Source organism: Miscanthus floridulus, chromosome 1 (genome assembly GCF_019320115.1).
Source record: "Miscanthus floridulus cultivar M001 chromosome 1, ASM1932011v1, whole genome shotgun sequence".
NCBI classification, from domain to species: domain Eukaryota; kingdom Viridiplantae; phylum Streptophyta; class Magnoliopsida; order Poales; family Poaceae; genus Miscanthus; species Miscanthus floridulus.
This window is the reverse complement of record NC_089580.1, coordinates 63,160,637-63,186,727: the sequence shown is the minus strand read 5'-3', so window position 1 is coordinate 63,186,727 and position 26,091 is coordinate 63,160,637. Positions and strand designations below refer to the sequence as shown.

Below are 26,091 nucleotides of genomic sequence, written 5' to 3'. Positions count from 1 at the left end.
CGGGACAGGGCACGGCGGGGATTACCGGCCACTGTGTCCTAACGTGTGTCCACGATCAGTCGCCATAACCGGCTGGGACAGGGTACGTCGGGGTATTACCGGCCACTGTGTCCTAACGCTGTGCCACGATCAGCCGCCCGCCGTCGAGGCCTCGGCACTATACAACCAAGGTCTCGCGATCTTGGGGTTTCGCGCCTGCCGAGACCCTCCACCGCGGTGCAGCCTCGGCACCGACCAAGCCTCGGCCTCGCGCACAGGTCCGTCCACCAGTGCTTGCCACGTTCACCACCGCACCACACTCCGAGGCAGTCCCCGGGTGTCCCCACGACGCACTAGAATCTGATGGGACGGACCCGGCCGCTTCCTAGTGCTCCAAGGACGGACCACTCCGACGACCACGCCTGCCACAGGAACAGACCCTACCGGGGCCTCGGACACGCCGCCTCTGTTCATACGACACCATATAGTTAGCTCATGTACCGTCCTTGTCCTCCCTTCAGGCTATAAAAGGAAAGGACTTGGGCCATTTTGAGGGACGGGAGGAGAACACCTTGTAGCACACACACACTTGCATATCCCTGCCACCTGAGAGCAACGCCTCAAGCGGCCCGCACGACACCCTGCTGAGACCTGGGACCAGCTCCCTCTCTCCCTTAGCTTGTAACCCCCTACTACGAGCACTTCGGTGCAAGGAATACAAGATCGACCTCTCAGACTGGACGTAGAGCCTCAATTGCCTGAACCAGTATAAACCTTGTGTCTCTTTGCATCACCATCCGGAATCGGAAGCACGCAGAACAAATTCACTGGTTGGTTGAGGACCCCCGATCCGAAACACCGACAGCCAGCTATAGAATAGTACGTATATATATATAACACTTACTGTATGTTTTGTATCGGGGCATACAGTGACCCACAAACCCCTACGAAACTGGTTCCAACTGAGTAGCAACGGGCTTGAACTCGGTCCAATCATGCTACAGTATACAAGCTACAGTAATAGTTCTACATCGTGTATGTATATATATATAGGGTTTGTTTTTTATATTCTTAGGTGTACCTACTCCCTTCTGTTATTCTATTGATTAGCTTAAAATATCACTACTGTGATCAGGTTTCCGGGTGCCACGACCACCGGAAACGTCAAATTTGCTGAGTGTATTCCCTCGGACACGCGGTGAATAAGTTCTTTGTCAAGTGCTGCGCTAAAAACACTCGTCAAAGATGGGGTTTGCCGAGTGTTTTATTTTTTGCACTCGGCAAAGAAATAAAATATTTTTTCTAGGAAAGAAGGAGAAGAAAAAAAAATTAAAAAAAAATTTGCCGAGTGCCCAGATCTAATACACTCGGCAAAGGACAAAAATCCTAATGAATTCCCCCGCCACTCCCCCTCCCCCTTCTTGATTCCCCCGTGGGCGCCCCTCCCCTCCCTTCTTCCTCCGCCGGCGCCCCGGCCCTCCCCTCCCTTCTTCCTCTGCCGGCGCCCTGGCCCTCCCCTCCCTTCTTCCCCCGCCGGTGGCCCGGCCCTCCCCCTCCCCCTCCTTCTTCCCCAGCGGGCGTCCCTCCCCTCCCCCTTCTTCTTCCCCGGCGGGTGCCCCTCCCCTCCCTTCTTCCCCCACCGGCGTGGAGGGCCAAGGCGAGCTCCAGGCCGACGGATCCGCGGCGGGTGGTCCTCGCGACGGCGGCTGGCATTGGATCCGGCAAGGAGGGCCAAGGGGAGCTCCACGGCGGCGGATCCACGGCGGGTGGGCCTCGCGATTGCGGCATGCGTCGGATCCGGCTGCTGGGGCTCGGATCCGGCGACGATGGGGTTGCGGCGGCCGGCGTGGGTCCGAGGTAGGTCGACTCTCCCCATCTACCTCTCTTTTCCTCTCTTCATCTCCCTCGCTGGTGATCAGATCCACAGCGGCGGCGGGCGGATCCGGCAGGAAGCAGCAGCGTGGAGGCGGCGGATCCGGTGGGGAGGTGCCCTCCGATGGCGGATCCGGCAGGGAGGAGCGCGCTGGCGGGCGGCGTGGTGGTGGCCGGCGGCGGGGCGTGGTGGTGGTGGTGGTGGCGTGGTGGTGGTGGTGGTGGCCGGCGGCTGCTTTGGTGGTGGTGGTGGTGGTGACCGGCGGCTGTGGTGGTGGTGGCGGCGGCGGCGTGGTGGTGCCGCTGGCGACTTGTTTTTTTTCCCTAAAAATGTTTGCCGAGTGTTTTTTTAGACTCGGCATAGTCTTTGTCGAGTGCCCGACGTTTGACACTCGGCAAACAGCTCTTTGCTGTTAAAACCTTTGCCGAGTGTCGTTTGCCGAGTGTTTTTAGGGCTTTGACGAGCGCCCTTGGCACTCGGCAAAGCTCGTGTATTCCGTAGTGTGCGTAAGCAACACTCGCTAATGACTGGATTTCCGGCGCACTTGCACATGGTGTTTGGTTTGCTCCTAGGCAAACTTGCCTGGCATTGGGAACTTTTGAAGGCGTTAGATTTTGAGTGCCTGTGGGTGAGATTGGTGTAGAGATTGCCTGGGAGGACCTTAGTTTGCGTGGCCAGCAGGTGCGTATGTATCTCCTATTTTGTAGGCTTTCGATGCGTGCAGCAGCAGGTATGCTGCGCGGTCAAAGTTAATTGTTTGTATCTAGAGGCTACAGTTAACGCAAATACATAGTGCAATATAAAACCTAGAAATTGAAGTGGCAAAAGAACTTGTTCATTTCGATTTATGCGAGACGAGGGTGAGTTCACTAAAAATGGCGAAAGATATTTCATGATGCTTATAGACGATTAGACTAGATTTTGCTATGTATAATTATTAGAAATAAAGATGAAGCATTGTATTATTTTAAAACCTATAAGGTTGAAGTAGAAATCCAACTTTAAAGAAAGATCAAACGGTTAAGGTTTAATTGTGGCAGAGAATATTTTTCAAATGTGTTTTCTGCATTCTACGATGGAATTCGTGAGAGGACGCTACCATACTCACCACGATCAAATGGGATTGCCGAATGAAAGAGCCGCACTCCAACTGAGTTGGTTAACGCCATATTAGAGATAATGGGAGTTTGTAAAGAATGGTGGGGTGAGTCTATATTGATTGCGAGTCATGTGCTTAATAGAGTTCTACAAAGAATAATAAAGACAAACAGCATTCAAGGAATGAAAAAAGAAAAAAAATTAAATCTCTCATAATTACGCACTTAGGGTTGTTTGGCCAAGGTGAATGTGTTAATTAACAAGAAGCTCAAGCTTGGACCAAAAACGGTGTGTAGTATAGGTTCTTAATAATAAAATCTGGAGTATCTGACATGCATGTTGTTATAATCATGGAGACATGTAGTTTAGAGATGCTATATTTTTTAGAGTCATTTTTCTAAGAAAAATGCACTGGCTCTTCTAGTCAGGAATCTCCTTAACAACAGGTTCCGATAGAACGCATTTAGTAAACTTACGTGAAAAATTCTGAGGATAACATTGTAGAAGAGACATTGGACTGTAAAGTTTTATGGTGATGAGTACATTGTATATCTTGTGGACGACACTCCAAGAACTATAAAAAGGGTATATTCATCTATTGACGCTGACAGGATTTGCTACAATACTATGACATAACTGTGGACCATCAATCTGGCTGACAATTATAATATATTATCACCTAGGATATAATAGAAGAAATATAATTTAATATTTTAGAAAATAGGTAAAATATCTTGCAATTAGATCTATTAGCTTAAATATCATGCCATTAATATGTTAACGTGTTGCATATTAACGTGATGGATATTAACGTGATCCTATACATGACAAACTTGAAAAAAAAAATCCACGTGATTGGAACACGCCCCTAATCCCCTGACTCCTGACTGCAGCCGGCCTTTTTTTTCTTTGCATGTGATTGGAACACGGCTAATTTGTTTTCTATGATTATCACTGCGAAATTTCGTTCAAATTACCAGGAAATAATTGAATGATAACGTCAATGCTTTGTTTACTACTGGAAGCTCGGGAGCGAAGAGGCGGGCAATTCGCATGACAGGGCGGGGGGGGGGGGGGGGGGGGGGGGGGGGGCGGTGTAGGATTGAAATATATATATTATATATATATATATATATATATATATATATATATATATATATATATAATATATATATATCTATATCTATATATACACACACACACACACACCCACACACACACACACACACCTCCAAACGTGGAGTGATTGATAAAATGGACGGCTGTGCAAAGAAACGAGTGGCTCGGGCAGGGAGAGAATAGTGGTATCTCTACCTAGCTATCTAGGCCGTTTGGCGCCTACAAATACCTAGTCATATCATTCACTCACACATACAGGCTCATAAACACCTTAGCTTCATACGCCGGCCATGGCTTCCGCTGCTGCACAGAAGAACATGGCCATTGTTTGCCTGATGCTGCTGGCCGTCGGCCTAATGGTCATCGGAATGACTGATGCTACCGACACGAGCAACGTAAACTGCACCAGAACGGTGACTGACGCTCGTCTTCCCAACCACGAGTGCATCTGCTCCAAGAATTGCGCTTGTGCCGGTAAGTGCATCCTAGAGTCGCCTGATACTGTTCAGGCCTGCTTTATCGACTGCGTGCTCAAAAACGACTGCATCTGCGAGGAGGAGAAGAACTCCGGCGCCGCTGACAAATAATTAGGCTAACAAGCCCCAGTGAGCATGCAAGCGTACGTACCCTTCTGCCTGCCTATATATATACATCAAGTATTTCGAGCAATGGCGTACGCGAATAAACCTCCCGTGCACCAACGGGAAGTAGCTTATTACGTGTTATTAATTATGTGTGTAATGCTTGCATCTCATGTGCATGCATGCCGTCTTTGTTTGTTGCACTGCTACATCTGATTGTGCAAGTTTGTAATAAACCCGCCGCGCACGTGACGGCCGGTATGTCTGTACGTGTCTGGTGTTGTATATTTCTACGCGTGATTTTATTTTCATATATATAAATAAATGTATGTGCTTGGCCTTTATGAAAAATGATGTCCGGGACAAGGACACCGAAACCGCTTTGACCTGCTTTTGTAGTACATATCGTGTAATACTGATGCAGGTCACGCATACTTGTCGGCAATTCTTTAATCTCCCTTTTCGTGACCATCAGATCATTGCCTTTTTTATAGCTGTATGCGACTAGTGCCTTCTCAAATTCTTTATCTCCCCTCAAGAAATACTTGACTTCCTCCAAGCTTATGCCCATAGTTTGGACAAGTTCCAACTTATGTAGCAATTCTGCAGTGTGTGCTTCTCGGACTCTTTCTAGATTTCCTTCATTTCTGGTTTGCCATTCGTATTCAGAGAGCGGAGGCTTAGCAGGCATGCCCATTTGTACGTATGTAAACTGCGAGCGTAACTGCCTTGCTTGGCGCCTCCGACTCTTTTGCCTTATTCATCTTGCTAGTTATGCTCCCAATCATCGGCTTCTTATTTTTTCGACCAGATTTGGAAGCGTTACCTACTAAACCCGATGACCTTTTGTTCGAGGATGACCTTCTTGTTGGTTGGTGAAGTTCATCCCGGTCAAATGGCACTTGTTTTGCCAATGACGGAGGAGGAGATTGATCTCTTCTAGGGTGTGAAGAGGGAGGACAAGACTAATCTCTTCTAGGAGGTGATGAGGGAGGAGGATCAATTCTGCGGGGTGGGGGAGGCGATGGCGGTGGCAGAGGTCTAGGTCGCGATGGTACCCTATGAGGTGTGGATTCGTCTTCATCATCCTCCTCCTCATCCGAGAGGCGTTTTTTTGGGCTGAAATTGCTTCCACTGCTTGCTATCTTATTAATTGTTCACCCTGCATTACTCTTGGTAAGAAAAACTCGAATTGAGGTATGGTCTGGTTCTCCAGCTAATTATTCGCAATTGAGAGTTTTTTATTGTACTGCCTATGCTCATGTTGATAATGGTAAATTGGAGTCTAGATTTGTTAAATGCATATTTCTTGGTTATCAAGCTGGTGTTAAAGGTTATAAATTATGGAATCCCCAAACTCAGAAGGTTGTGCTTAATAGTAATGTTATCTTCAATGAATCTGCTATGTTTTTTGACAACCTATCTATTGATGCTCCTGTCGAGGGAGAGAAAATAAGTGTGCAGGTGGAGCACTTAATTGATGCACCAGATGTTGATAATGCTGCTGTCCAAGATGCACCTATTGCTGAATTTCTCCAATTGTCGATGATTCATCTATTGTTTAGCATTCTTCTCCAGTTGTGCAGCCTCCACAACGTTCTGTTGCTGCTGATAGGGCCAGAAGATAGCCCAAACTAGTTAAAAAGTTATTTGAAGAATGTAATGTTGCTTATGCTATGAGTGTTGCAGAAGAGATAGAAGGTAATTCAGATCCTTCTAATTATTCAGAGGCTATTACTTCTGCTGATTGCAACAATTGGATGACCGCTATGCAAGATGAGATGGAGCCACTTGAAAAGAATGGTACTTGGAATTTAGTAAAGTTGTCTAAGGATAAAAAGCATGTCCGTTGTAAATAGATTTTCAAAAGAAAAGAGGGTATTTCTCCAAGTGATCTCCTAGACAAGGTTGGTTGCTAAAGGTTATAGCCAGATTCTAGGTATTGATTTTAATGATTTCTTTTCCCCAGTTGTTAAGCATAGTTCTATTCGTACTTTGCTTAGTATTATTGCTATGCATGATTATGAACTTGAGCAACTAGATGTTAAAACTGCATTCTTTCATGGGGAGTTGGAAGAAGACATTTATATGAACCAACATGAAGGTTTTGTTATTCCTGAAAAAGAAAACTTTATCTACAAGTTAAAGAAGTCTCTTTATGGTTTAAAGCAATCTCCTAGACAATGGTATAAGAGATTTGACTCGTTTATGCTTTCTCATGGTTTTAAGCGGTCTGATTATGATAGCTGTGTTTATTTGAAGATTGTTAATGGCTCAGCTATTTATTTGCTTATTTATGTTGATGATATGTTGATTGCTGCAAAAGAAAAATCAGAAATAGCTAAATTAAAGGCACAATTGAGTAAAGAATTTGAGATGAAGGACTTAGGTGCAACTAAGAAAATTCTTGGTATGGAAATTGTTAGAGATAGAAAATCTAACAAATTATACCTCAGTCAGCGAGGTTATATTGAAAAGGTTCTTCGTCGTTTTAATATGCATAATGCAAAACCAGTGAGTACTCCATTAGCTGCACATTTTAGATTATCCTCAGCTTTATGTCCAGGGTTAGATGATGATATTGAGTACATGTCTAGAGTTCCATATTCTATTGCAGTTGGTTCGCTTTTGTATGTCATGGTTTGTTCTTGTCCTAATTTATCTCATGCATTGAGTGTTGTCAGTAGATTCATGGCTAATCTAGGTAAGGAGCATTGGAGAGTTGTTCAATGGATTTTCAGATATTTGTGAGGTACTTCTAATGCCTGTTTGTAATTTAGAAAATCTGGAGATGGACTTATTGGTTATGTCGATTCTCATTATGCTAGTCATTTGGATAAGAGGAGGTCTCTCACGAGTTATGTTTTCATCATTGGTGGTTGCGCTCTTAGCTAGAAAGCAAGTTTGTAGGCTATTGTTGCTCTGTCTACTAATGAAGCTGAATATATAGCTATTTCTGAAGCTTGTAAAGAAGCTATTTGGTTGAGAGGTTTATACTCTAAACTTTGCGGAGTTACTTCTTGCATTATTATACATTGTGATAGCCAGAGTGCTATTTGTCTCACTAAAGATCAAATATTTCATAAAAGAAGATATCACTTTATTCGAGGTGTCATTGCTGAAGGTGATATTAAGGTATGCAAGATAAATACTCGTGACAATCCCACTGATATGTTGACAAAGCCTGTTCCTGGAGCTAAGTTTAAGCTATGCTCAGACCTAGTTGGTATTACAGTTTGAGTCTAGTGACTTTTAGCGTCGGTGATTATTTATTATTGAAGTGAGTTGATTGATGATACTTCATTTGCTACAAGATGGAATTCGTCTCAATGTGGAGTTTGTTGGAGTATGATCCGAATTCTAGTATGAGTCCTGCAAGGATGCCTGGGGCCCGCGGTTCGAGTTATAGTAACTAGCGGATTTGTTTCCGTATTGGACTAGTCCATCCGCCCTATAAATACATCTTGTAAGCCGCACAGGAAGAGTACCAAGACGACTCATTGTATTCCCTGTGTTTTGTAAACTCTCCTCGTATAGTGAAGATCGTCGGTTGGTGTCCGTGGTTTTTTTCCCGCAAGGATCTTTATTTGCATTATTTGCTAACAATATGTATAAATATTTTTGTCATATTTTTCCACAGGGTTTTTAAGGATTCATATAATAATTTGATCTAAATGCTGATTCGATCGAGGGGGAATTATGAAATGGATAGCATAGCGATGTAATCCAAAGCAATTACTGCTCCATGGCGGAATCATTTATAAGAACCGTCAGGTATGGTTCATCGTGGAACTAACATGCCACTGATGCTCATCCGTGATGACGGTTCACCCATGTATAAATATATGTAACACTACCGTATCAATGCGATCAATCATGCCTGAGTTCATTTACATATTGCTTTAATAAAGATATTGCTTATATCTCTGTCATCATTGATTTCTTTGCATGTTAGCAAAATATCCTATATGACAATTAATACACGTGATACTACCCGCTAGGACTAGCCTTAGGCTATTCCTAGTGCATTGTATCCTGATATTATATCCAATGCTGCCATATAACTAAAATAGTATTAAATAGATATGGAAAACAACTATTACAATATACTCCCTTCCACAAATGTATGGACTTGTAGGTTCCACAATTAGTCCACAAATGTAAGTACTTCTGGCCCAGTGTACCTGAATAAGCAGGATTTAACTCTGTCATTTATGACATCAGTTATCTGAATAGATAGGATTTAATTGCATCACTGTGATCTTGGTGCTTAATTGAGGGTACATGCAGCTTTTCCCTTCCCGCTTAAGCTATCCTAAAAATGGCATAAGTTCTTACATTTGTGTACAGAGGGAGTATTGTATTGTTATTTCCCAGGTTTCCCAAAATTATGATTTGATTTGTATTTGTGTCTATGAGAGCACACCGAAAATGTAAGCATGATTTTCTAGTCTTGGATATCAAGGCCAACGTGTATCTTTAGGATGATAGTAATGCTTTTCTCTCCCCCTTGTTTAATTCTATGCCATGGAAAAAAATATTTATGTTGTAGTCTTTTAATATCCATAATGTCCTGTACACTGGGAATAGCATTAGAGCATATCCACAAACACAAGGACAAATTAAACATATTACCTGTAGACCTATATTCGTACTGAAGAATATGCTGTAGCTAAATCATTGAAGTGGTTATCTGTTGCTCTATCTAGTACAATCTTGTAACTATACCTTATTAAAACCTGTCAAAGTCTAGGAAATTAAAAACATGACGACTCTTCGACGCTTGCACAAGCACAAGCACCGTTCCCGATTATGTCCATGTTTTTGCTAGCCGCACATTTAAGAGCATTCAAGTCTATTAGAAGGCCAAAACAATTGACCCCTTCATGACGACAACATGCTACCAACTCTATAGAATTAAAAATCGGTTCTCACCCGACCGTGGCCTGTATGGATGCTCTAGCCTTTTATAACCCAGGTTATAAAAACACTAGCTCATCCAAATAGGTTCAGTTTATAGTCCAGCTTTTAACTATCCAATCATCAAGCTTCTAAAAAGTTCATAAGCTAGCTTATAAAAAGTTGGAGCATCCAAACATGTCCTATGTTGGACTATTCTCGGAGCATTGTATCATGCATAGAGTTAAAGAAGAGAGAGAAGAAAGTTATATCATGATGATATAGCTTGGGCTCGATATTGGAGAGTATGAAACCGTGTATAAGCTTTGTGCCCACTGTCAGAGATACAACACATATTCAACAATTAGTTGACTTAACCGTTCTAAGAAACAAAACCAAGATATTACACATTTGATGAGTTGTATTATACTTGATTTTAAATGACATGGTAGTTCTGAAAATAGTGACATGATGTATTATACTGGGAGTAGGCTTAGTGATTATGGAAACCCTGTGATACGATAATTCCCTGTAGCAATGAGACAAAAAGGGGTTGGCCAATGAGTGATGACGTTATGAATCAAGTTTGTTGAGAACTTACCCCAAGTATGGCTCGACTTCGTCAAGGTTGATCAACACATACAGCATGATACTACGCCACTCTTTAGGTTGCAACACTTTGGTGGTCGATGCACTTGCGCTTCTGAGTTGCCCTCGAAAAAGGCTGAGGTTCGATTCATTTTCCCCAGCATTGTAACGAGGGAGAGGATTATGGATGCTAGGATGGTTTTCAACATAGTATGTTGTTGTGAAGTTTGACACCTCCTCCACATATGTTGCTCACCATATCCCACAAAACCACCTCCTTCGTTGGCCACGAGAGCATCTATCTGAGCATGAACCTCGGCACCAGTCATCATGTGTGGAGGATTTGTCTCTACGACACCTTTTGTGAAGTTCTTTATGTCTTGTCTAAAAGGATGGTCCATAGGGAGGAATTGACGATGTTTGTCGAATGACGAATACTTGCCACCCTTCTGCAACCAAATGAACCTCAGAGCTGCCTTGCATACTGGGCATGGGAACTTCCCATGAATGCACCACGCGCTGAATATCCCATATGCCAAGAAGTCATGCATGGAGTATTGGTACCAAACACACATTTTGAAGTTTCTCTTTGTAGCCCGATTGTATGTCCATACCCCGTCCTCCCAAGCAAGGATCAATTCATCAATAAGAGGCTCCATGTACACACCCATGTTATTCCTCGGATGTCCAGGAATTATCAATGACAAAAAAATGTTCTATCGTTGAAGGAGGACGCCAGGGGGGGGGGGAGATTGAGGGGGATAACAAAGATGGGCCAACAAGTGTACGGAGCAGACATCTGACCATAAGGATTGAACCCATCTGTTGCCAGCGCAACACGTACATTACGAGCCTCTTCAGCTTTGTCATTATGAATGCGATCAAAGTGGGTCCATGCTTTACCATCGGAGGGATGTACCATCTTGTCTGAATTGTATCGTTTGCCCTCTTTGTGCCATCTCATCTGTTTCGCGGATTCCTTGGTCATATATAGACGTTGCATCCTCGGTAAGAACGAAAGGTACCGAAGGACTTTCAACGGGATAGAAAGCTGCTTCTTCTGGCCATCACTAGAGTCAACCTCAAGGTACCTAGAGGATTCACACTTTGGACAGTATTTTGCATCCTTGTGATCTTTCCTAAAAAGGACACACCCCTTCAGACAAGCATCTATCTGGTCATATGGCATTTTAAGTGCACGAAGCACTTTTTGAGACTCGTACATGCTCTTTGGTAGAATGTGGCCCTCAGGAAGTAGGCTGCCAATGAGGGCCAACATACCATCGTAGGCTTCTCGACCCAGGCTAAACTGGGACTTGAACCCCATTACACGTCCAATGGCATCTAGTTGAGAAACCGTTGTCCTATCGTGCAGGGGTTTCTATGCTGACTCCATCATGTCGTAGAATGCCTTTGTTGTTGCATCCATCTCCTCCAATCTACGTCCTTCAACATACTGTGCTTCGTGAAAGTCATCTAACATGTCCGCTACCTTGGCATCAGCATCAAAACCCTCCAGACGTGGTCTCACTACCTCCTCTCTCATACGATGGCCTTCACCATGGTGGACCCACCGGGTATAGTTCGGCGTGAACCCATTATTCACTAGATGTTTACCCACATTCACCTTGTTTTGCCTTTTTCTGTTTGAACATTTGCTGCAGGGACACAAAGCTTTAATAGGTCTACCACTAGCCTCGCCAAAAGCTGACTCCAAGAACTCATCCGTTTTGCACATCCATTCTTTGGTGAAATCAACCTTGCTTCTGTGGCCCGTGTACATCCACTCACGGTCATCCATCCTCTAACATATGTATCAGCGAGTAATATAAGCATCAATTGCATCTACACGGTGTTCCTACCATCTAATAGGTGAGGATAGGTCCTAATCCCACCTGCGGATACGTAGATGAGATTAGTTTTCATGATCTACTCCTATCTAAGAATGAATTTCAGCAGCACCTACCCGTTGTTCTCCAAATACATGTCTTGACAAGGAGAGTGTATTCAGAGAACAACAGGGAGGTGATACCGAAACTCTATCTCGGATAGGAGCAGACCATGAAAACTAATCCATCTACGCAGCCGCGGGCTATCCAAAAAAACGTGGACAATTCAAAACACATACGGTTATCGATATGCAAAGATTTACATACCTCCAACCGTATGTATTTCGAACGGGAGACGCCTAACTGGGCTTCACCACCTACAATCATGATACGGAAAGAGGGGTTATACCTAAGGTGGTGGTGGAGTCAGGCTAGCGGGGCCGTGGAGGGTCGGTGCAGTGGCGAGGCGACGCGGTGCAGGCAGACCGACACCGGTGAGGAAGACGATCAGGGTCGCCTCTGCTCCTTTCTCACCTTCTTTTTCCTGCAAATAAAAACAAAACGAATTAAGACATCTAAAAATTTCGGCAGCACCTCCCCTGTATGGACATCTAAAAGATTTCGAGCACATCGTCACGTATGTGCGGGTTTCTAAGCTTGCGGGTTTCTAAGCATCATACGTGACGATGTGCTCGAAATCTTTTTAAATTTTTATCATGGCACCCGCAAGCGATATCTTGACTTGTCGACAAGTTTCATGAATTTCAGACTCCGTCTTCATTTAATAGAATTTAAAAACTATTTGCTCGCAAGTTCGTGGTCATGTCTCGACGTGAAGATGTGTGAAATTTTTGGTCTGTTTCTGGATACGGCCTCAACTAACACTTACTAACATGAATATCATTTTTGCATTCATGAATTGCCATTATTCGTCACACTTGCAGTTCAAATTTGCATTTGTCGAAAAAATTCAAAAAAAAAATAAACTAAAGAAATATAGCAAAATTTCATAAAATTGTGCCAACTTTCAACATGTTGGTCAAGGTATAGTAGGAAAGCTACAGAAAAAAATTGGAAGCTAAAATCAAAAAAAGGAAAAATATTTTGCCTAGTGTCTCTGTAAGACACTAGGCAAATTGGCCAGTTTGCCTAGTGTCGTCTGGAGACACTAGGCAAAGTTCTAATTTTGTCGAGTGTTAACGGAAGACACTCGGCAAAATGGTAACGGCGGTTGCCCTCCGGCAGCCTTTGCCAAGTGTGATGGTATGCCTAGTATTGACACTAGGCAAAATGGTCATTTACCGAGTGGATTTCTTTGCCTAGTGTCGACACTCGGTAAATCGTTATTTTGCCTAGTGCCTTTATTTTACCGAGTGCTCCGGGGTCTAACACTCGGCAAACAAGCTCTTTGCCTAGTGTCCGACGATTGGCACTAGGCAAACCATTAAACACTAGGCAAATCTCGGTTTTCCAGTAGTGATAGGTTCAGTTTATAGTCCAGCTTTTAACTATCCAATCATCAAGCTTCTAAAAAGTTCATAAGCTAGCTTATAAAAAGTTGGAGCATCCAAACATGTCCTATGTTGGACTATTCTCGGAGCATTGTATCATGCATAGAGTTAAAGAAGAGAGAGAAGAAAGTTATATCATGATGATATAGCTTGGGCTCGATATTGGAGAGTATGAAACCGTGTATAAGCTTTGTGCCCACTGTCAGAGATACAACACATATTCAACAATTAGTTGACTTAACCGTTCTAAGAAACAAAACCAAGATATTACACATTTGATGAGTTGTATTATACTTGATTTTAAATGACATGGTAGTTCTGAAAATAGTGACATGATGTATTATACTGGGAGTAGGCTTAGTGATTATGGAAACCCTGTGATACGATAAGTTACTCAGAATACCATTTCACTATATACTAGCAATTGTTGAATGGCCCGGTCATGATAGTATGACTATATAAGTTGCATGCAAGTGAACCTTAGTACAAGCAAAGTCCGATCCTATATAAGTTACTCAGAATACCATTTATGTTTACAATTTAAAAGTGCTAGTGCTTAGTTTACAGTTAGTTCACACAATCAACCCTCAAACAACGCTAAGCTAGTAATATAACGTTAATCTAATTAGAGTAGAATCCACTCATTCCCTTAGTTAGATAAACCTTAGAATACTATAGAAGAAAAGATAATTCGCACGTTTGCGGTTTAATATTATGCTCGTAACTATTGCCAACATTGACTCCAAGCACCTACATATCATCGCCATGCAACATATTTCTTCACTATTCTCATCTCAACTTCTTCACCACTCTAGTTAGTCTCAAATATAAATATAAACATATATATATATATATATATAAACATATATATATATATATATATATATTTCATTTTGTTAGGACAAACCTTTGACCAATAATTTCTATAACAATACATAATTTTTGTAATACAAAATTAATGTCACTAGATTCATATTAAAAAAATTCCCTCTGTCACAAAATAAATGCAATTCTAGCCATTTTATGAAAAATTAGTGTTGAGGAGAAATGACACCCGTGCTCCTTATTAGTTTTGTTAAATTAATTATCATACGTGGAAAACTGGTGTTCTTTGGTTTGGCTGAGGTTATTAAAAAGTAATGCACTAGATTAAATAAAACAAAGCCGATAAGATTAAATAAAACAAAGCCAATAAGATGAGACGATGAGGCGTGGATTTAATAAGATGGACCTCACCTAGCTGGTCCAAAAGCTAAAATTGCATTCTTCGTGGAACAAATTTTAAAAGCTAGAATTGCACTAATTTTTTGACAGAGGGAATACTTACTTATGACTATGATTTTGTATCATATAAATGACATATTAATGTAGTAATCATGGGTGAAAGTCTTGTCCTAATGAAATGAAATACGTCAACTACGTTCAAGTGGAGGGAGTATTACATAATTGAAACATTCTCATACAAACCTGAAAGCCCTTAAACCCTTCGACTTAATGAAAATCATTAGTCTTCACGATGTGAACCGAGGCTTCTCAACTTGCTTTCACAGCTTTTCCTTGAATGGATGTAACTGGCCTCAGCCATGCATTCCATCCGTTTGCAGGCCACATGATACTCCAAAACGCTTCAATAGGAGTGCTGTACTACCGAGGACGTGCTGCATTAACTCCTAGATAACCGGTTAAATGATGGATGGGGCCTAAAACGACATTAATAACGACAGAAGGGAATATATATGTACCGCCCCTTTCGTACTGCCAGTCGTCGGGGCTAGGTTGGGGAGTCTTAACCGTTGAGGCAGTCGGCGGAATTCGAAAGGAACGGAAAAGTTATACTAGTTAACCCCTAACTGGTATAGCCACATCACTGCCGGTTTGAGGAATGGTCCAACGGTGATGGTTTCCTCATCACTGTCGGTTTAGAATTACAACCGACAGTGATGAGCAATTTCCCAAAGTTATTTAATAATTTATAAAATTAAAACAAAAAATTTGGGCCATCTGGGACTCGAACACGGGTCTCAGGGGCTAAGCTATGGAGTCTTAACCGTTGAGCCAGTCGGTGGTATTCAAAAGAAATGGAAAAGTTATCCTACTTAACCCCTTACTGCAACACCCACATCACAGCCAGTTTGAGGATTCACCCGGTAGTGATAATTTCCTCATCACTATCGGTTTAGAGTTAAAAACCGACAGTGATAGCTCCATTCACTATCGGTTTTCAAACTAAAACCGACAGTGATGTGTAGATGCTCCTCACATGCCAACAGTGCTCCCACTGACCACAACAGTTGAAACACTGCTCCCACCTACCCTGACAACTTTAGTTCAGAAATAAAAATGTACCATGACTGCTAGCCCCTATAAAATGGCCCTCAACTAGGAGCTAGCCTCTTCATACATGTTGGTTTCAGCTAGGCCTTATCAGCTATGATACAATATTTTTCTCTCACAACAAACCATAGATATCGTTATGCGTCGTAGTCAACCAAAATAGTGCACACAAGGGGTACTAGAAGAATGCTACTGAAGATAGAGCAACGCCGAAGATTGGAGATGCCACGATGTTCACAGAGCCATCCGTTGCGGTGCGCATCTGGAAAAAGGCCATGTACAGAGAAGGCGGATTCATCGATGCCACCTTGCCATCTCCAACCGGTATAGCTCGTAGACCACCTCGGTGCTGCTATTTGCCCCTAGTTGGTGCTAGAATGTAGCACCCGATTTTAAGAACAAAACCAGATACACACCATATGTGAGCCCAGGAAGTCAAATCTCACATATAGCTATAAATAAGGGTAATATCAAAAGACAATACTTAAATACATAGCGTATTAGTATAAAGATTATAACCTCAGAGTATAGAAAGCGGAAAGACAACTCCGATCTTTAGGCGAAGACTCTAAATCCACAGGGACAACTGACTGGTTGATCACAAGCCTAATTCCTCCAAACTCTAGCAATCTGGTACCTATCCAGGATTTTTTCAAAGATTTAAAAAGTAAAGCAAGCGTAAGTACATGTCATACTCAAGAAATATAACATGGGGTTCATGAGGCTCAAAAGGTTGACACTGGTTTAACTGCGGTTAGCTTTTAACGAGTCATCTTTTAGCAATTGGGTGGCCACAAGTTCATCACAAGCCCATAAACGCATGATCAGGTAAACATGAATAATGAATAGCATAAACAGTATTCATTAGTGAGCATCTACATCATCAGTATCATCAGTATTCATCGTCATTAACCATTAGTGATCATCTATTCCATAAGGGTTCCAAGGCCGCTCGTGATCGTGAGCACGGCTGATATACCAGTTTTATACTCTACAGAGGTTGTACACTTTCACTGTGAGTCATGATTTACTCTTTCGCCCGAGGTAGCGAATATCTTGACCCACTTCCAAGAAAGGTCGGTAGGGTTCACTATGAAGCCTTTCAAAGGTTCGTTTAACAAGTTAGGGCCATTAGATTTACTCGGCGAACAGATATAGGAACCCCCTGTCGAATGGCACAACGACACGCAACCTATACACATAAGAGTAGAGGCTGTCCAATACCCGATTCGTCAAGCCATTCTTACGCCAATAAAGGTAACCACTAACAAGCGAGAAAAGGTCCTCATACTGAGCTAAAGCCAGAGCCATATAGCCCTCACAGCTGTACTGTAAATCCCGGATGATCACTTACAGATAAGTCCTTAGGGAGAGGAATCTAGAGCACCATAAAATAGCCTAATGCTCTAGCCCCCTTATTTCATATTGCTAAAAAGCATCTTTTAATGTTTATTGCATATTACATTAGTCAAGTTACAAGATCATGGTTGTAGTTGAGCAATAGCATCATACTACCCAATGCAATACCCCAAAGGTGTCAAGGTACAAGATTTCAAATATCTAGGATATCCTTATTGACAGTCAAGGTAGACACATGCAGTATGAATTAAATGATTAAAGGTGTATAGGACAACAAGAAAGATCCTATGCTATACTTGCCTTAAAACACCGATCCTTCAGTAAGCTTTAATCTTCAACGTTCTTCTTGTTCTTCTTGATCACCACGTATATCTCACCGACTGAACATAATCATAAAGCACCACACAAGTATTCATACAATCATACACGAAGCAAATAGTAGATCTAAATTAGAACAATACACCAAACATAAAATCAAGATGAAAAGTTTGTAAAATGAATCTACGTTTCGCTACGAACACACAGACGCGAAAAAAGCACACTAATTGAAGCTACGGTTGAAAAGATACAACTACCGAGAGATCTACTCATAAAACCATTAGCTTTATGTGTTTTAATTATATAAAAACATATATAAGATATTATAGAGATTATAATTTAAGTCAAATTTAGATTTGAATTATAAATCTAAAGTGAAACGAATCATATTTTATTTATGAAATCCAGTTGCATAATTGCTAATCAAGATATGATGAAAGTTTAGAAATAGTAATATGGTAACCACTGTTACTAATGCGTAGATCTCGTCGCTAAGAATCTAACGCAACTTGAATGAGCCAAAACGGAGTTAAAACGTAGAAGATATGATTTAAACAAGATTTTCATTAATAAAATAATAGATTAAATCTAATCTCGAATTTTAAAAGTTGAAAACGCATCTAACAGTAGTATAAACATGTAGATTATGAAATTACGAACCTAACGCAAGTTGAACGGGTCAAACCAGAGTTAAAACGGAGAAGTTATGGCTAAAACAAAATCAGTGGCAATTCTGTAAATAGCTGAAAACGTATTTTAGATTTAACCGAAATAAAATACGCTTTCAAATGAAGAAAACAAAATCTGTAAACATGTTTTGGACTGCGGTTTATTTTCAATAAACTGAGGGACTCTTTAGAAAATATGCAAGGCAAAGGGGTAAGTTCTAATCTAGGCCATTGATCTAAAAACGGACGGCTCAGGATGATGCGTATTTCTATTGTATTTCTAGATTTGTTTTTGTAAAGGAAAATGGCCACAATAAAGCATGACGTGGGAGATGATGTCATCAAGCTAACTAGCAGATTCAATCAAGGCAACGCATCGCATGCACGGCTCACGGCCGGTGGCACCATGGCCGGTGACCAGAGCTCGCCGGAGCTATTGGACAAAAGCACTACGGGCATAATTGAACTGGGATTTGGCTCGGGAAGCTAATTAAGGCCACGGCGTACTCGTCTACGCACTTTGCAGCGGTTATTGCAGAGCAGAGAGAGCGGGCGATGGATTATGGCGGCTACGAAGCATCGGCTACGCGGAATAAGCCAGAACAGAGCGGGAGAGAGAGGATTAAGGGGATCTGTGCGCTTTAGAATCCAATTCGAAGCTCGTAGATGATCTTACCTTGGCAGAGAACCAACTAGGCGGCTCGGCGACGTCAGGCTCTTCTCGGCAGAAATCGGAGGGGCGGCGCTAGGCTGCAGCGCGGCTGCGGCGGCTCGGCGAGGGTGGCTGCGTCGCTGGAGGGAGGAGTAGGGAGGCGGCGTGGCTCGGCTGGCTATTTATGAGCCTAGGATGCTTGGCGTGCACAGCAACGACGCGGGGCGGGGCGAGCACGGACTCTCCGACGACGGAGTCCGTCTTGGTTACGAGCGGAAGGAGAGGGACGGAGCTGACAAGCGGGGCCGCAACATCGGCAAGCGGGGCCGCAACATCGGCGACACAGGGCGCGGGTCGGGATGTCAGTAAGAAATGGGAGGGAAAAGGAGACACGCGGTGCGACGGGGAAACTGGGCTGACTGGCCGTGTGGGAAGAATGGCATCTACACTGGGCCGGTGCGCGGAGTGGGCCGCGGAGAAGCAGAATGGCCTGTGGGAGGAAGGCCGAAGGGGATGGCCGGCGGAGGGAATGGGGCAGGACAGTGCATGCAGCTGCCGAGGAGAAGGAAGCTGGGCCTGAGTGGGAGAAGAAAAAGAGAAAATGGGCCAATGGCCTGCTAGGCTGAAATAGAGAGAGAAGGAGAGAGGAGTAAAGAGAGAGAAGGAGAGAGGAGTAAAGAAACTCTGTTGCACATTTTTTTCAATCCAAATGCAAATATGATCCTAATCAAATTCAAATAAAGTTTTGAATATACTTTTCAATTCAAATAAAAGCGAGCAATTTTGGTAGGTTTTCAAAAATAAATTTTCACAACTTTTTAAATCCTTTTATTTTCAAATTTTCTTTTCTTTTCTTTTACTTCGAAGACATTTTTAATTTCTTTCCAAACGCAATTCAAATCATTTTAAATTTTCAACCACTCAACCCAATAAACCAAATGCAAGGGCATGTATGCACAAACATGTTGCTAAACCTTATGATTTATTTTAATTTAATGAAAAATTTTATTTTTCTATGTTTTCATGAGCACAAAAATTCAAAATTACCTTAATTTACACCTATTTCCAAAAGAGCAAATTTTAGGGTGTTACATAGAAGAATGCTACTGAGGTGGTTACATTATAATGTGTTGGTACACATTGATTGTAACATTGACCTGTACGCAAATAGGTCTTTGTTATCGTATATGGAATTTTAGTGTAAGAAGACATGGAGTGCAAGAAGACATGGAGTGACGGTGTTGACCGGGTCAAGACGGCGGACGCGCGAGTCGAGTGAGGCTCAGGAGGACTTGGCGGGCCGACCGGTCGAGGACGGCGGTGACACGCGTCGGATGGCGGGGGATGCGTATGGAGTACGCTACCCGCGGACGGTTTGATGGTTTGGGTCTCAAAACCATCGGATGGACGGTTTACGGGTTTGGGCCTCAAAATCCGGGCGGAGGTTCCGAGGAGGGACGGACGGCACGTGGCGGCATCGGGGAGTTCGAGTCGAAGCAAAGCTACCGGTGAGAAGGCGCGGTGGTCGTCGGATCAAGATTACACCAGGTTGGATAACAACGCCCTTGGGCTTAGCGGTTCAACTCATTTGTATCCAGGGGCAAAACTGGGAATGTGTAATAGCCCTGTTAAATAGGATGAGGAAGCCCCCATCTCCCTCACCTCCTCTAGTTTTCATTTTCTTCTTTAGGGTTTCTTCCTCTAGTTTGCATCCATGTATGAGAGAGGTCCACAACTCAAATTGTGACTTGGTTTTGAAGGAATCGGTGGCCGTAACCACCGTATGCCCTCCGGGATTCATGATTTAGTTGTGTTCTTGATGTGATTTTGGTGTTCTTCACGAGCTCCTTTTGTCTCCTCTTGTTTCCCCTCTCGATTCTTCATTTTGGGATTGTTTTGGTTCGTTCTTGTTGCCTTGGATCGATCAATTACATGAGTGGAAGCTTTCCACCGAAGGAAATCCACTAATTCCTCACGAGATCACAGATCCGGGCAATTTTAGTTCTTGACCTATTTTTTGGGGGATTCTTCAATTCCTTCGATTCACGGAGTTAGAGTTTGTCTCAGGCCATGATCCTTTAGAGGTTGCCTTTCTACTCCATTGTGAACCCTTGTGCAAAGTTTCAAGTCATTCGGAGTTGATTTGATCAAGTTATGGCTTGATTTGATTTTTCCCGAGAAACTGCTCGCTCATACCGGACGCGTCCGATATGATCTAGGACATGTCCGATATTTCTAACTTTGGAGTTTTGAGCTGAAATTTGGTGGAGACCTTCCCTTGGTGTCTAAGAGCTATGGTTAAAAATTTCATATTTTTTGGACACCGTTTGACGGGGTTTTGGATTTTTATCCCTTGGTCAGCTTGCTGCTGAAAATACCGGACGTGTCCGACATAATACCGGACGTGTCCGATATTTGCAGGGGCAGTGCTGTTTTCTTTTGGGAGTTTGCTCGTTTGGGCTCCAATCTGTGTTCCGTTTGCTTTGTGGTGACCCGCTGTGTTCTGATGGAGCATCCACCCTTCTCTAGGGTCGTGGTCATCAAATCTATCGTGTATGTTTTTTGGGGATTGATATTGGGACAGTGGTCGAAGATTTCGAAAGAAATTTGAGGCTCCCATTCAACCCCCCTCTGGTCGCCGTTTCCGGTCCTTCAATGTCCTCGCTTGCTACAATGATACTATATATTGTTTGAGCCAATTCCTCAACGTTACATATTACCCAAGTTAAACCGCTGTTTGATGTATACAAGTTTTACATATTGCGCATATCAATATTACTCTGCCTCATACTGAATTTTATCGAGGATGAGTGGAAGTAATTGGATTGGATGGTAGAGTACGGCTTAGTAGAGATTGTTAGGCAATGGGTGTCGGTAGGTAATTGTGCGAGAGAAACTCTAGCATGAGTATTAGGTGTGTCGTGAGGAAGTCATAGATTGGGGCAAGATGCTCACCAAAATCTTTGGACGGCACCGTGCCAGGACGGTATGACCTGAGCACCCTTTTGAGGGTACCTGTGATTGAGTAAAATGTGTGGTTTCACGAGAACTTAGCCTTATGTGTGGGCAGTTTTTTGTTGGGCTGGAGATACCCGAGAGAGGTATAGGAAGAGAGCTTCACTAGGACAAGATGCCTTGGTCTCTAAGGATCTAGTTAGGATAACTTAGAGATCGAGTGAGGATAACCATGTTCACTGGACCTTGTGATATAGATAAACATGCCCCATTATAGGTGGGGCTTGATCTGAGATTAGTGCAATGATAAGTGTCGTGATTGTTGGAGTAAGGCAATGGTGTTAGGGGAGTATAGCTGAGACTTTGTGGCCTGGAGACACACTAGGGATCATCAGAGACCCAAAAACCACGGTTGATAGCCTCTATGGTGCCAGTGCGTCCATAGTGACTCGGGATTGACTATGCTAGAGCCCGTGCATCCGGATCGGAGTGACTCAGGGCTGAGTATATACAAGGTGGTGCCTAGGAAGAGTCATCGCTGATGATGTTCATCATGTGGATACAGGTGTACAACCTCTACAAAAGGTAAAACCTTGCATAAGGCTACACCTGCAGTCATTGAAGGCCCTATGTTCATGTTATGCTAACTAGAAGATCATATTGGGGCCTAGATGTGTTCATTTGTCTACTCCTTTAATCTCAGCTCTTTGGGAACAAAGTGGATGGTCAGCTACTCCGCTCACAATTGTTTGGGACTGTCTTAAAATCTGCCTTTGAACAAACCTTCAAAGGAATCTCCATCATGAGAGCATCTCCAAGAGTATCCAAAACCTACTCCCAATATTTATTTTTTGCAAGATTGAAAAAACTGCTCTCCAACAAATCCTTATCTCAACTCTCGATCTTTCCACATTTTGGGAAAATTGATCTATTCTCGAGAAAATATGCTAGCGTGTATCAATCGGTCAATCTAGAGATAAAAGGATGTGGGGAAAGAATAAGGAGTAAGGACAGAGTTCCTAATGCAAATGTATAAAAGAGAAAGAAAGTATAAATGTGTTGGGGTGATGTGGAAACAGACCGGGATTCCTGATGCAAATTTGCCTTTTATTTTTTAGAGTGAGATTTTTGAAATTGTTGGAGGAACCCAACAAATGTGCTACTTAATTTTTTTAAGCCACTTGGAAAACTCATTGATTTTTTTGAAATTTTTGAAATTGTTTTTTTAGAACTACTGGAGATGCTCTGAGCTTTTGTATGATGACACATTGCAGATCTAGCATAATTTGCTAGGAAAAATCTAGCTTGATGGCATTGTGATCTGCAGTTATATCTTGTTCTTCAATTCCCCTTGTGTACCAGCAAGATTACATTACCTTTATACTACCAAAAGTTTGCTAAAAAGCTAAAGATGTGCGTGCAGTTCCATTCTCAACGAAGAGCAGTACCTATCATACACACTGACTTTTGTGCTTGCATGATTTTAAAACTTAAGAGATTTAAAACTTTCTCAAATCACCGGGTAGTGTGGACTTGATAACATCGCATCCCAAGCTGTTACTATTTAGACTGAGCTGCATATCTTAACAGTAGCAAACCCAAGGGAGCAATAATAGGGTGATATGTATATTTAAGAAGCATTTTGTTTTCCCAGTTGCTGGTGTATTGTGATAATGATTTGTCTAAAAGTCTGAAAGTGCGGTGCCCGTGAATGTATAAGTATAATTTTGGCCATCTATTTGTTTTTCACTCATTCCAATCTACCTAGAATCAAAAAACTGATTTTAACTACTTTGATAGAAATAGAACGGCAAGTTTCTGAAAAGGTTCGCATTATGATACATGGTACTCTTCTATTTTTGCCTTAGTTGCCTCAAATACTGACAGTGAACTAAGGAGATGATATTTGATATTACAAATAAAGCAGAACAAATTTCTGAAAAAAGAAATGGGCCTCCTGTTGGCAACAACAACAACAACAAGATGCTTTTGTCTAATGATCTTGGCTCAGTTTTGAGGGAATGTAGTTATAATCAACTATGGTTTTCTTTTCTCTACAATTTGAGTCTTTCGGTTGCCCCAGTTAGTTTTGACGGTATTGATATACGCATCCATATCTGATACTACACCAATATGAGAATAATGCAGTTTATCCAAGCATCATGAGCTCAATAAACATAACATAGCAATCATGAATATAAGTATAGGGCATCATCAAGCACCAAAAGGATGAGTATAAGTACAGATATAGTCAAATCTGAAGCATCCCAAAACTTTGTTGGTTCGGTCCGACGTTGATATGCCCAGATACAGCCAGTGCGATGAATAGTTATTCAACACGCTAGCCAAGCATCCGTCACCCGCGATCGTAAATAAAATTTCATAGTAGTAAAATTTCAACATGACATAGTACCAGCGAGAGTCCAAATCCCACGACCATAGATAGACAAAAGCAACGTGATAGTATTTTTCATCCGGCAGCCGTAACACTCAACAACACGTTTAAATAAATATCAAACCCTAATTCCCTCATTTGTGTTCCATTTTCTCTTTCTCCTTCCGTCCAAATATCTGGAGCGGTGGCCTCCCTCTCGCCCCCATCCGGTGACGCTCCCACCTGACGACAACAGATCAGGCCAACAGGGGGTGGCGACGGCCCCTCTTAAGGTGGCGGCTGGCAACTGATCGGCCAGGGCAGTAACGACCTCCCCTAGGCCTGGTGGCGGTTCCACGGCGACGCCATCCCCATGGTGGATCTCGAGTGGACGTGGTCCCTGGCGGCAGCTTCAGCGGCGGCACTCTTGTTGCAGCACGACGGCGGCTACTCGAATCGTTCTAGCGGCCTTGACCTTACGGCTCCTGGTGACTGCGAGTATACATGATGCGCCATGCATGGTTCTGTTGGGGCGCACGGCCAGTCTCCACTGTGTATATGATGGATTGGTCTCGGCACCAATACAGGATTGATGCGTTCAAGTGAATTTGGGGTGGTTTCGAGTGATTGTGCATTTTTTCTTTCAATTTGATTTTCATGTGAGACGGAGGAACCGATGCCCTTTTTCATGTTGCTACAATCAGTGTGTTTTTCGTTGTCATCTATAAAGAATTCAACTGATGATTTATTTATCTCTACCAGTTGCCGTTGGAAAAAACAAATAATTACTACTTCTCCTAGATATTTTAAGGGCTCCAAAAATCAAATATCCACTACTACTTGAGTAGTGTTCTAAAGATTTTACTACTTGACCAACAGAGAATCCTTACTACTGTCAATCGTTTAATCCCTACTACTGTCAATCATTTTCTTTGATGAAAGAAAATTTACCGCTAAAACAGATACGGTTTGGGAGTGGAGGCTGAGACATGTTTGACACTCCAGAATAGATATTTATGGCTACGGGAGAAACTTTTACTGTTCTGGGATTCCGATGCTGGTTTGGGACGGTGAGAATGGGTTTTTACGGTTGAGGGAGTGGGTTTTACTGTTGCACGATTTGAATGCTGAGATTGGTTGGTTAGCAGACGCATTGAATATATATAACATTGTCATTGTCATATATATATATATATATATATATATATATATATATATATATATATATATATATATATATATATATATATATATATATATATATATATATACTTTCAGGGCGTAGTTACTTTCATATGTGTATCTCTAGATTTAGGATGTATATGGCCTGACCAAGTGTATGTAGACGGAGTATATGATCATACTAGACTATATAGGGTAGTATGTATGTCAAGTATGCAAATATACGTAAAGTATATAATTATACTTATTTTATATATTCCTATAATAATATATTAAAAAATATGTGCCCTTTTGAAAAAAAATTCACGTGTTAAGATTTGGAGTGTCTTAAAATGAGCATATAAACATACTCAAACCGATAAACGAGTATGCACACATACGCAATGTAGTATATTAAAGATGGGAGTAACTACTCCTGCGAGTGTATATATATATATATATATATATATATATATATATATATATATATAGCAAATTCATTTCTACTTCTAAGAGTAACTACTCCTATGTGTATATCTCTAGATTTAGAGTATATATAGCCCGACGAAGTATATATAGACAGAGTATACGATCGTACTAGACCATCTATGGGTAATATTTACGTTAAGTATGCAAGTATACATAGAATATATGGTTATACTTATTTTATATAGTGCTATAATGATATTATAATAATATATTAAAAAATATAGGCTCTTTTCAAAAAATTTCACGTAGTAAAATTTAGAGTATATTAAAATAAGTATATAAACATACTCAAACTGATAAACAA

General features: G+C 42.1%; 1 pseudogene; it reads right to left on the bottom strand.

Annotated features, from left to right (window-relative positions):
• Positions 1-10,521: 10,521 nt before the first annotated feature.
• On the bottom strand, positions 10,522-12,508 carry LOC136457852 (uncharacterized; annotated as a pseudogene).
• Between the last annotated feature and the right edge of the window lie 13,583 nt (positions 12,509-26,091).